The sequence below is a fragment of the Papio anubis genome, chromosome 5 (genome assembly GCF_008728515.1).
Source record: "Papio anubis isolate 15944 chromosome 5, Panubis1.0, whole genome shotgun sequence".
In the NCBI taxonomy this organism is placed as follows: domain Eukaryota; kingdom Metazoa; phylum Chordata; class Mammalia; order Primates; family Cercopithecidae; genus Papio; species Papio anubis.
The window spans coordinates 65,956,030-65,969,505 of record NC_044980.1 but is presented as its reverse complement, the minus strand read 5'-3'; the positions used below and the strand labels follow the sequence as shown (position 1 = coordinate 65,969,505).

Below are 13,476 nucleotides of genomic sequence, written 5' to 3'. Positions count from 1 at the left end.
GCAGATCATGAGGTCAGGAGATGGAGACCATCCTGGCTAACACGGTGAAACCCGTCTCTACTAAAAATACAAAAAAATTAGCTGGGCTTGGTGGCACACACCTGTAATCCCAGCTACTCAGGAGGCTGAGGCAGGAGAATGGTGTGAACCCGGGAGGCAGAGGTTGCAGTGGGCCAAGATCGTGCCACTGCACTCCAGTCTGGGTGACAGAGCGAGACTCTGTCTCAAAAAAAAAAAAAAAAAAGAAGAAAAAGAAAAATAGTTAAAACATTGTATAAATATTTAAAATATTGTATAAGATTACCTTCAGGCTGTGAGTATATGGTGTGTAGAAAACAAACAAATTACAAGTTTAGACTTGGGTCTCACCCCCAAGATTACTTGTTATATATATGCAAATACTCCAAAATCTGAAAAAATCCTAATTCTAAAAGACTTCTGGTACCAAGCATTTCAGATAAGGGATACTTAACCTGTAATAGCGAATCAGATTATTGACACAAAAACTTTTCTCACTGAGGAAAATTTAGAAAACATGGTAAGTTGAGGGTGGAGGCAAGGTAACTGAAAAGCATTAGAAAACTTAAGGGGCAGTTAAGAATAAAGATCCAAGAGAAGGGTATCCAGACAAGTCAGTCAGGTATGTGGGGCAACTTCTTCCTGGAGGGTATCCAAAAGAGGTCACTGATCAGTTGAGAAATGAAACAGCTTTTCTCAGCCTCACAGGGTAAGGGAGACAAAAATAAAAGAGTTCAGGTCCAGTAAAGGTAGAGAGCATAGAAAAATCCCATGCCCTTCAAGTAGAGACTCCAAAAGAAGAAAAAAAAAAAAAAAGCAAATTACAGATCTAGCAAATACAACCACCAAATTAATAACTCCTTGGATGGGGTTTAGCAGCTGATTTGATATTCTATATTGAGATTTATACCATAAAAGGGAGATGGAAAAAAAAGGAAAATTAAAAAAATAAAGAGATTTAGTTAATTAAAAGATAGATGAGAATAATTTATCCAACATTAAAGTTCGGAAAGACAAAAAAGAATGTGAAGAGATGTAAAGGCCAAGCAAGAAAAGTCCAATAAATGAGTAAAGAGAAAGAATGAGTTAGAGAAAATATTTGAGGAAATAATAACAGGGAATTTTCCAAAACTGATAAAAGATATCAAACCACAGATCCAAGCAGCCCAACAAACTTTAAGAGGATAAATTGTTTAAAAACAATTACATCTGGTCGTAGTCACATTATAGTAAAAACTGCTGAAAATTAAAAAGAGAAAGAACAAAATAAAGATATTTTAAAAGCAACCAAACTCTTCCCACCACCAAATGTTACCTTCAAAGAACCAGTAACTAGACTGATAGCTAACATCTCAACTGTAGATAATGGAACGATCTTCAAAAAAACTTAATTAAAAAAAAAATCTACCAACTGGAATTCCATACCCAGCAAAAATATAAATGAAAGCAAATCCTTAATAAAATAACAGATCTAGGTTATCATCACCAATGGCCACTAACATCACAAAACAGTTATATGTGGATAATATATGCCTCTGGTGGAAGTACACATCACCACCTAAGAAGTATTTTTTCCAAAATACTAGAGGCGGGCGCAGTGGCTAATGCCTGTAATCCCAGCATTTTGGGAGGCTGAGGCGGGGGGATCACCTGAGGTCAAGAGTCTGAGATCAGCCTGGCCAACATGGTGAAACCCTGCCTCTACTAAAAATACAAAAATTAGATGGGCGTGGTGGCATGCATCTGCAATCCCAGCTACTTGGGGAGGCAGAGGAAGGAGAATCGCTTGAACCTGGGAGGTGGAGGTTGCAGTGAGCCAAGATCATGCCACTGCACTCCAGCCTGGGTGACAGAGTGAGACTCAGTCCAAAAAAAAAAAAGTACTGAATAGAATCTGATCATGCTGCTAGATTTAAATGACAATTTTTAGGAAATTCAGGGATAAAGAAAGATATTTAATAAACTATACATATGCAATTAGCATATTCCAGGATATGGGGCCCTATTAGAACAAATAATCTGGTTTCTTCAACAACAAAAGGTAAGGAGGTGGGTGGCTATAGATTAAGAGACTCAAAAGGCGTATCAACCAAGTGTAACATATAGAAATCAGGCCAGGTGCAACAGCTCATGCCTGTAATCCCGACTCTTTGGGAGGCTGAGGCAGAAGGATCGCTTGAGTTCAGGTGTTTCAGACCAGCCTGGGCAACCTGGTGAACCCTCATCTCTACAAAAAAAAATACAAAAATTAGCTGGGCATGGTGGTGTATCCCTATAGCCCAAGCTACTTGGGAGGCTGGGGTGGGAGGATCATTTGAGACCAGGAGGTCAAGGCTGCAGCCTGGATGACAGAGTGAGACCCTGTCTCAAAAATAACAACAATAATAATAATAAATTTTTGGCAATAAACCTTCAAGTTTGGATAAAATTAAGACATTCATAGAAAAATAAAACTTTTCAAACTCACAGAACTAAAAAATCTGAATGGTCCTGTAATGATTAAAGAAATTAAACATGTAATTTAAAACCTTCCTACAAAGACAATTTCAAGCCCAGATGGCTTTACCAGAAAATTCTATTACATACATAAGGAAAAAACAATAATCTTGCAAAAATTTTTGCAGAAAATACAATAATAGGATATACTCCCCAATTCACTTTATGAAGCCAACAAACTTTGATACCAAAACCTAACAAGGACACTTAGAGAAAGAAAATGTTCAAGCCAATCTCACTCACAAGTATAGATGTAAAAATTGCACACACAATAGCAGCAAATTGATCCACTAACATATAAAACGAATAACCACATCTCCACCAAATTGTGCTTAGACCAAGAATGGGGAATTGATTTAACACCCAAATTTCAATAATTCACATAATTGACACGCTGTGAGGAGAGAAAAAGAAAAACATATCCCATTACTCACCAGAGAAATGCAAATTAAGGTCACAATGAGATAGATACTACGATTATCAAAAAAGCTAAAATTAAAAGACTGACAATACCAAGAACTGATAAGAACATAAAGCAACTGGAAATCTCAAACAAGGATGGAAGGTGGTGTAAACTGATACAGCCACCTTGGAAAATTCTTTGGTATTAGTCACTCGAGTTGAACATCCATATACTTTATGGCCTCACAATTCCACTCCAGAGTATATACCCAATATAAATGTATATATATGCATACCAGGACATATGTGCAGAACTATTCAAGGCAACATTACTTGGTAATAGTAAAAAAAAACTGAAAACAGCAAAAGATCTAGAAGAGTCAACAAAATACTGAAGGAGCAGAACAAAGGTGGAAGACTGATACTCCTCAACTTCAAGACTTATTATGAAACTACAATAAATCAGGCGGGGAACAGTGGCTCATGCCTGTAAAATCCCAGCACTTCGGGATGCAGAGGTGGGCAGACCATTTGAGCACAGGAGTTTGAGACCAGCCTCAGCAACACGGTGAAACCTTGTCTCTACAAAAAAAAAAAACAGGTACTGTCACTTTAAAAGACACTGGGCATGGTGGCATATGTGTACAGTCCCAACTATTCAGTAGGCTGAGGGAGAAGAACTGATTGAGCCCAAGGGGTGGAGGCTGCACTACACTCCAGCCTGGGAGACAGAACGAGACCCTGTCTCAAAAACAAATAAATAAATAAAAAGAAAAAAAATAAAGCTAGGGGAGGGACAGCATTAGGAGAAATATCTAATGTAGATGACAGGTTGATGGGTGCAGCAAACCACCATGGCACATGTATATCTATGGAACAAACCTGTACATTCTGCACATGTATCCTAGAACTTAAAAGTATTAAAAAAAAAAAAGGCCAGGCATGGTGGCTCACGCCTGTAATCCCAACGCTTTGGGAGGCTGAGGCAGGTGGATCACGAGGTCAAGAGATCGAGACCATCCTGGCCAACATGGTGAAACCCCGTCTCTACTAAAACTACAAAAATTAGCTAGGCGTCGTGGCATGTGCCTGTAAGTCCCAGCTACTCGGGAGGCTGAGGCAGGAGAATCACTTGAACCCAGGAGGCGGAGGTTGCAGTGAGCCAAGACAGCACCACTGTACTCCAGCCTGGTGACAGAGAATCCATCTCAAAAAAAAAAAAATAGCTACAGTAAATCAAAGGAGTGTGCTACTGGCCAAAAAACAGACAAATATATCAATGGAACAGAATATAAAGCCCGGAAATAGACTCACATAATACAGTAAACTGATTTCTGACAAAAGAGCAAATGTGTTAAACTGATCTTTGATAAAAGAGCAAATGCAATACAATGGAACAAAGATAGTATTTTCAATAAATGGTACCGGAACAACTGGACACTCACATGCAAAAAAAAAAAAAAAATGGATCCAGACACAGACCTTCCACCCTTCACAAAAATTAACTCAAAATGTATTACAGACCTAAATGTAAACCATAAAACTATAAAACCCCTAGAAGACAACATAGGAGAAAACCTAGACAACATTGGGTATGATGATGACTTTTTAGAATATGTAAATGCATTCCAATATCTAAAGGCACTCCAATACACCAGACCTTGGCTATGGTGATGACTTTTTAGACACAATATCTAAAGGCACTGCAATACCAAAGGTATTCCAAACACAAAATCCATGAAATAAATAATGGATATGCTGGACTTCCTTAAAATTAAATACTTCTGTTCTTTGAAAGACAATGTCAAGAGAATGAGAAAACAAACCACAGACTGTGAGAAAATATTTGCAAATGACACATCTGATAAAAGATCGTCATCCAAAATACACAAAAAACTCTTAAAACCCAGTAAGGGGGCAGCTGACAAGATGGCTGAATAGGAACAGCTCCAGTCTGCAGCTCCCAGCGGGATCAATGCAGAAGGCAGGTGATTTGTGCATTTCCAACTGAGGTACCCAGCTCATCTCACTGGGGTTGGTTAAACAGTGGGTGCAGCCCATGGAGAGCGAGCAGAAGCAGGACGGGGCATCGCCTCATCCAGGAAGCACAAAGCATTGAGGAACTCCCTCCCCTAGCCAAGGGAAGCCATGAGGGACTGTGCTCTGAGGAATGGTGCATTCTAGCCCAGATACTACACTTTTCCCATGGTCTTCGCAACCCGCAGACCAGGAGATTCCCTCGGGTGCTCCAGCAGGGAACTAGCAGGGCCCTGGGTTTCAAGCACAAAGGACCACAACTCCTCACCAGCAAGAGAACAAAACTGGATGGAGAATAAGTTTGACAAACTGACAGAAGTAGGCTTCAGAAGGTGGGTAATAACAAACTCCCCTAGCTAAGGGAGCATGTTCTAACCCAATGCAAGGAAGCTAAGTACCTTGAAAAAAGGTTAGAGGAATTGCTAACTAGAATAACCAGTTTAGAGAAGAACATAAATGACCTGATGGAACTGAAAAACACAGCAAGGGAACTTTGTGAAGCATACACAAGTATCAACAGCCAAATCGATCAAATGGAAGAAAGAATATCATAGACTGAAGATCAACTTAATGAAGTAAGGCATGAAGACAAGAATTAGAGAAAAAAGAATAAAAAGGAATGAACAAAGCCTCCAAGAAATGTGGGACTATGAGAAAAGACCAAACCTACATTTGATTGGTGTACCTGAAAGTGATGGGGAGAATGGAATCAAGTTGGAAAACACTCTTCAGGATATTATCTGGGAGAACTTCCCCAACCTAGCAAGACAGGCCAACATTCAAATTCAGGAAAAAAAGAGACCACCACAAAGATACTCCTCGAGAAGAGCAACCCCGAGACACATAATTGTCAGATTCACCAAGGTTGAAATGAAGAAAAAAATGTTAAGGGCAACCGGAGAGAAAGGTCAGGTTACCCACAAAGGGAAACCCATCAGACTAACAGCAGATCTCTCGGCAGAAACCTCACAAGCCAGAAGAGAGTGGGAGCCAATTTTCAACATTCTTAAAGAGAAGACTTTTCAGCCCAGAATTTCACATCCAGCCAAACTAAGCTTCATAAGCAAAGGAGAAATAAAATCCTTTATAGACAAGCAAATGCTGAGCAATTTCATCACCACCAGGCTAGCCTTACAAGAGCTCCTGAAGGAAGCACTAAACATGGAAAGGAACAACCAGTACCAGCAACTACAAAAACATGCCAAATTGTAAAGACCATCGACATTATGAAGAAACTGCATCAATTAATGGGGAAAATAACCAGCTAGCATCACAATGACAGGAGCAAATTCACACATAACAATATTAACCCTAAATGTAAACAGGCTAACTGCCCCAATTAAAAGACACAGACTTGCAAATTGGATAGACTCATGACTCATTGATGTGCTGTATTCAGGAGACCCATCTCACGTGCAAAGACACACATAGGCACAAAATAAAGGGATGAAGGAATATTTACCAAGCAAATGGAAAGCAAAAACAAGCAGGGGTTGCAATCCTAGTCTCTGATAAAACAGATTGTAAATCAACAAAGATCAAAAGAGACAAAGGCCATTACATAATGGTAAAGGGATCAATGCATCAAGATGAGCTAAATATCCTAAATATACATGCAGCTAATACAGGAGCACCCGGATTCATAAAGCAAGTGCTTAGAGACCCACAAAGAGACTTAGACTCCCACACAATAATACTGGGAGACTTTAACACCCCACTGTCAATATTAGACAGATCAACGAGACAGAAAATTAACAAGGATATTCAGGACTTGAACTCAGCTCTGGACCAAGCGGACCTAATAGACATCTACAGAACTCTCCACCCCAAATCAACAGAATATACATTCTTCTCAGCACCACATCACACTTATTCTAAAATTGACCATATAATTGGAAGTAAAACACTCCTCAGCAAATGCAAAAGAATGGAAATCATAACAAACAGTCTCTCAGACCACAGTGCAATCAAATTATAACTCAGGATTAAGAAACTCACTCAAAACTGCACAACTACAGGGAAACTGAACAACCTGCTCCGGAATGACTACTGCGTAAATAATGAAATTAAGGTAGAAATAAGTTCTTTGAAACCAATGAGAACAAAGACACAACGTACCAGAATCTCTGGGACACAGCTGAAACAGTGTTTAGAGGGAAATTTATAGCACTAAATGCCCACAAGAGAAAGCAGGAAAGAGCTAAAATTGACACTCTACCATCACAATTAAAAGAACTGGAGAAGCAAGAGCAAACAAACTCAAAAGCTAGCAGAAGACAAGAAATAACTAAGATCAGAGCAGAACTGAAGGGGATAGAGACACGAAAAACCCTTCAAAAAAATCAATGAATCCAGAAGCTGGTTTTTTGAAAAGATCAACAAAATAGACTGCTAGCAAGACTAATAAAGAAGAAAAGAGAGAAGAATCAAATAGACACAATAAAATATGATAAAGGGGATATCACCACTGATCCAACAGAATTACAAACTACCATCAGAGAATACTAGAAACACCGCTACATAAATAAACTAAAAAATCTATTAGAAATGGATAAATTCCTGGACACATACACCCTCCCAAGTCTAAACCAGGAAAAAGTAGAATCCCTGGATAGATCAATAACAAGCTCTGAAATTGAGGCAGTAATTAATAGCCTACCAACCAAAAAAAGCTCAGGACCAGACAGATTCATAGCCAAATTCTACCAGAGGTACAAAGAGGAGCTGGTACCATTCATTCTGAAACTATTCCAAACAACAGAAAAAGAGGGACTCCTCCCTAACTCATTTTACGAAGCCAGCATCATCTTGATACCAAAACGTGGCAGACACAACAACAAAAAAAGAAAATTTCAGGCCAATATCCCAGATTAACATCAATGTGAAAATCCTCAATAAAATACTGGCAAACCAAATCCAGCAGCACATCAAAAAGCTTATCCACCACGATCAAGTCAGTTTCATCCCTGGGATGCAAGGCTGGTTCAACATACGCAAATCAATAAATGTAATCCATCACATGAACAGAACCAATGACAAAAACCACACGATTATCTCAATACATGCAGAAAAGACCTTCAACAAAATCCAACAGCTCTTCATGCTAAAAACACTCAATAAACTAGGTATTGGTGTAACGTATCTCAAAACAATAAGAGCTATTTATGACAAACCCACAGCCAATATCATACTGAACAGGCAAAACTGGAAGCATTCCCTTTGAAATTCAGTACAAAACAAGGATGCCCTCTCTTACCACTCTTATTCAACATAGTATTGGAAGTTCTGGCCAGGGCAATCAGGAAAGAGAAAAAAATAAAGGGTATTCAAATACGAAAAGGGGACGTCAAATTGTCTCTGTTTGCAGATGACATGATTGTATATTTAGAAAACCTCATCGTCTCAACCCAAAGTCTCCTTAAGCTGATAAGCAACTTCAGCAAATTCTCAGGATACAAAACCAATGTGCAAAAATCACAAGCATTCCTATACACCAATAATAGACAAACAGAGAGCTAAATCATGAGTGAACTCCCATTCACAATTGCTACAAAGAGAATAAAATACCTAGGAATACAACTTACAAGAGATGTGAAGAACCTCTTCAAGGAGAACTACAAACCACTGGTAAAGGAAATGAGAAAGGACACAAACAAATGGAAAAACATTCCATGCTCATGGATAGGAAGAATCATATCGTGAAAATGGCCATACTGCCCAAAGTAATTTATAGATTCAATGCTATCCCCATCAAGCAACCACTGACTTTCTTCACAGAATTAGAAAAAACTACTTTAAATTTCATATGGAACCAAAAAAGAGCCTGTATAGCCAAGACAATCTTAGGTAAAAAGAATAAAGCTGGAGGCATCACTCTGCCTGACTTCAAACTATATTACAAGGCTTCAGTAACCAAAACAGCATGGTACTGGTACCAAAACAGATATATAGACAAATGGAACAGAACAGAGGCCTCAGAAATAACACCACACATCTACAACCATCTGATCTTTGACAAACCTGACAAAAACAAGCAATGGGAAAGGATTCCCTGTTTAACAAATGATGTTGGGAAAACTGGCTAGCCATATGCAGAAAACTGAAACTGGACCCCTTCCTTACACCTTATACAAAAAATTAACTCAAGATGGGCTAAAGACTTAAACGTCAGACCTAAAACCATAAAAACCCTAGAAGAAAATCTAAGCAATTCCATTCAGGACATAGGCATAGGCAAAGACTTCACGACTAAAACACCGAAAGCAAAGGCAACAAAAGCCAAAATTGACATATGAGATCTAATTAAACTAAGGAGCTTCTGCACAGCAAAAGAAACTATCATCAGAGTGAACAGGCAACCGACAGAATGGGAGAAAATTTTTACTATCTATCCATCTGACAAAGGGCTAATACCCAGAATCTACAAAGAACTTAAATTTACAAGAAAAAAACAATCCCACCAAAAAGTGGGCGAAGTATATGAACAGACACTTCTCAAAAGCAGACATTTATGCAGCCAAGAAACATATTAAAAAAAGCTCATTATCACTGGTCATTAGAGAAATGCAAATCAAAACCACAATGAGATACCATCTCATGACAGTTAGAATGCCCATCATTAAAAAGTCAGGAAACAACAGATGCTGGAGAGGATGTGGAGAAATAGGAACACTTTTGCACTGTTGGTGGGAGTGTAAATTAGTTCAACGATTGTGGAAGACAGTGTGGCAATTCCTCAAGGATCTAGAACCAGAAATACCATTTGACCCAGCAATCCCCCTACTGGCTATATACCCAAAGGATTATAAATCATCCTATAAAAACACATGCACACGTATGTTTATTGCAGCACTGTTCACAACAGCAAAGACTTGGAACCAACCCAAATGCACATCAGTGATAGACTGGATAAAGAAAATGTGGCACATATACACCATAGAATACTATGCAGCCATAAAAAAGGATGAGTTCATGTCCTTTGCAGGGACAACGATGAATCTAGAAACTATCATTCTCAGCAAACTAACACAAGAACAGAAAACCAAATACCACATGTTCTCACTCATTAGTGGGAGTCGAACAATGAGAACACATGGACACAGGGAGGGGAACATCACACACCAGGGCCTTTTGGGGGGTTGGAGGCCAGGGAGCTGGGGGAGGGATAGCATTAGGAGGAACACCTAATGTGGAAGACAGGTTGATGTCATCATGGTAAACCACATGTATACCTATGTAACAACCCAGCACATTCCGCACATATATCCCAGGGCCTAAAGTATAATCAAAAAATTTTAAAATATTAATAAGAACACAAACAACCCTATTAAAAACAAAAATGGGCCAAAGACCTTAACGGATACCTCACTAAAGAAGATACACAGCTGGCAAATAAGCATATGAAAAGATGAAGGACAGGTGTGCTGGTTCCCTCCTGTAATCCAGTGCTTTGGGAGACTGTGGCGGGAAGACCACTTGAGACGAGGAGTTCAAGACCAGCCTGGGCAACATGGTGAGACCTCCATCTTGACAACAACAAAAAAGCCAGGTGCAGTGGCTCACACCTATAATCTCAGCACTTTGCAAGGCTGGGGAGGGAAGATCACTTGAGGTCAGGAGTTCGAGACTAGCCTGGGAAACATAGTGAGATCCTGCCTCTACAAAAAAAAAAAATCAAAAGCAAAGATGCTCCACATCACATGTCATCAGGAAAATGCTAATTAAAACAATGATAAGATACCACTATACACGTATTGGAACAACCAAAATTTAGAATACTGACCACACCAAATGTGGCAAGGATATGGTGCAACAGGAACTCTCATTCATTGCTAGTTAAAATGCAAAATGGTATTGTCACTTTGGAAGATGAGTTTCTTACAAAATTAAACATATTCTTTCATATAATCAAGTAACTGCATTCCTTGATATTTAAAATTTAATTAAAACTTACGATCACACGAAAACCTGCACACAGATGTTTACTGCAGCTTTATTCATAATTGCCAAAACTTGGAAGCAACCAAGATGTCCCTGAGTAAGTTAGTGGATAAAATGTAGTACATCCAGACAACAGAATATTATTCAGTACTAAAATGAAATGAGCCTGGCCAGGCACAGTGGCTCACACCTGTAATCCCAATACTCTGGGAGGTCAAGATGGGCGGATCACCTGAGGTCAGGCGTTCCAGACCAGCCTGTCCAACATGGCAGAACTCCGTCTCGACAAAAAATACAAAAATTAGCCAGGCATGGTGGCGCATGCCTGTGGTCCCAGCTACTCAAGAGGCTGAGGCACAAGAATCGCTTGAACTCAGGACAGGGAGGTTGCAGTGAGCCATGATCGCACCTCTGCACTCCAGCCTGGGCTGGGTGACAGAGTGAGACTCTGTCTCGAAAAAAAAAGAAAAATACAAAAATCAGTCAGACATGGTGGCGCAGGGCTATAATCCCAGCTACTTGGGAGGCTGAGGCACAAGAATTGCTTGAACCCAGGAGATGGAAGTTACAGTGAGCAGAGACTGGGACACTGCACTCCAGCCTGGATGGCAGAGCTAGACTCTGTTTCAAATCAATCAATCAATCTATCAGATAATGTATACAAAGTTTACATTTTTTCCTTTCTCATTCAGTCCTTCAAGAAATATGATTATCCTATTGTTCCAGGCTCTGTGCTAGCCACTGGGATACAAATGAATACTGTTTCACAGAGGAACATAAAAACAAATAAAAATAAATAATTACCAAATTTTATAAATACTACAAAGAGATAGGTGATGTAACAAAAAATTATATTAGGTGTTTTTGACCTAGTCAGAGAGATTAGGAAAGGCATCCTAAGAGCAGTGACCACATTGCTGAGCTCCAAAGAATAAGTAGGCCATTAACTAGGTGAAGAGAAGAATAGGTATTCACAAAGCCTGGACTAGACAGAGGAAGTCTTTCCATAAGATACCCAATATCTCTGGAGTGGAAAGAATAAGGAGCAGCCTGTAATTCATATATCTCTTTGTACTATGCATGCAGTTTTGTTATTACTCATCTTTGTTCATTGTTTCTATGTTCTCCTGTGAGACAATATTCTGTTGTATCCCATGCCTAGCAGAGAGCCTGGAACAATAAGACCTGAAAGGTAGTTTGAGGGTCAGACAATGCAGGCATATCTTAAGAGCCCTTGAGATGGCTGAAAGAGAAAAGGTAACAAACTGATCTGTACTGTAGCTAAAAAAAAACCACTCCAACTACAGTACAGAGAGTTAAGTTGTAGGAAAACAAGAACGAATGTCGATAGAGCAGTTAGGAGCTACTGCTGAAGTTCAGGCAAAAATAATGATAGTTGGGATCAGCATAATGAAGTTAGAGATTCATTCCATGGAAAAACCTTTACTGAGGGCCTACCAAGTGCCAAGCACTATCACAAGTGCATAAATAGAGCAAAAAGACAAATTAAGCAAAAAAAGACAAAAATTCCTGCCCTTGTTGGGTTTATATTCTAGTGGGAAGAGACAGAAAAATAAATAAGTGAAATATCACTTTGATCAGATGGTTATACACACTATGGAGAAAAATAAGGTAGTAAAGGGGAAGTAGGAGGGATTGTCTCACTGCCCAAAGAATCAGAAAGGGACAGATTCTGGGCAAAGGAAGGATGACTCAGGAGTCCTGGACTTCTTACAATGACTAACATAAACAGGGCTCAAAGGCATAAGAATATCTGCCCTGATGGTTCCAAAACAGACAGTGATAGTAGTGAGGTGTAGGGGAAGAGGGAAGGCTAAGGAACATGCCAAGAGATGCAGAGTTCTGCGGCCTTTCCTTTCCTCCTGCCAATGATGATGTAGAAGCCCAGAGGAAGAAGAGCCTTACCCAGGGCACTTGAACTTTTGCATTGCTTGTTGATTCCAGTAGAGAGGGGAAAGTAAGAAAAGAACTGAACTTATATAATAGTTTATTCCCCAATTCCTACCAGTCTGTACACTCCATGAAGGGAGAAGCTGTATCTTAACCACTATATTCCCATAATCCAGACAAGTACCTGGTACACAGCACTGACGGAATATATATTGTTGAAAGAATACATGAATAAATGGAGTATTAAATTTAAAGCCAAAGAATCCCTGTATTATCAAGGTAAAGATTTTAAATGTGTTCATATAAATAATTACTAAGTAAGGGTAGCCACAAAACAGCTTTAAGTTAGTAGGATAGCAGCTTTTGAGTTCTGTTTGATTTTGAATCATAATCAAATTATATTTATTCTTAATAGCTTTTAAATTTGCTATATTCTAAGACTCTTAAAGACAATCACATTTTATAAATTTGCAAGATTTTAAAATACATACTTAGGACTTTTAAAAATAAAAGTTACAAAAACATAAAATTAAACTGAAGTTCAGAAAACGTAATCTTTTCTAATTATTTTAGCATGTTTAACAAATGTTAATGCTTTATCCTACAAACTTCTCAACTTTATTATATCACCTTTCTAGCATATCCAGTGAAAAATATGTACATAATATTTTC

The 13,476-nt window shown here is 38.9% G+C and overlaps 1 protein-coding gene across 3 annotated transcripts in view; it reads right to left on the bottom strand.

The window, feature by feature from the left end:
• The window catches only part of FCHO2 (FCH and mu domain containing endocytic adaptor 2), a 134,873-nt gene that overhangs the window by 107,977 nt on the left and 13,420 nt on the right, over positions 1 to 13,476 (bottom strand). The window lies entirely within an intron of this gene.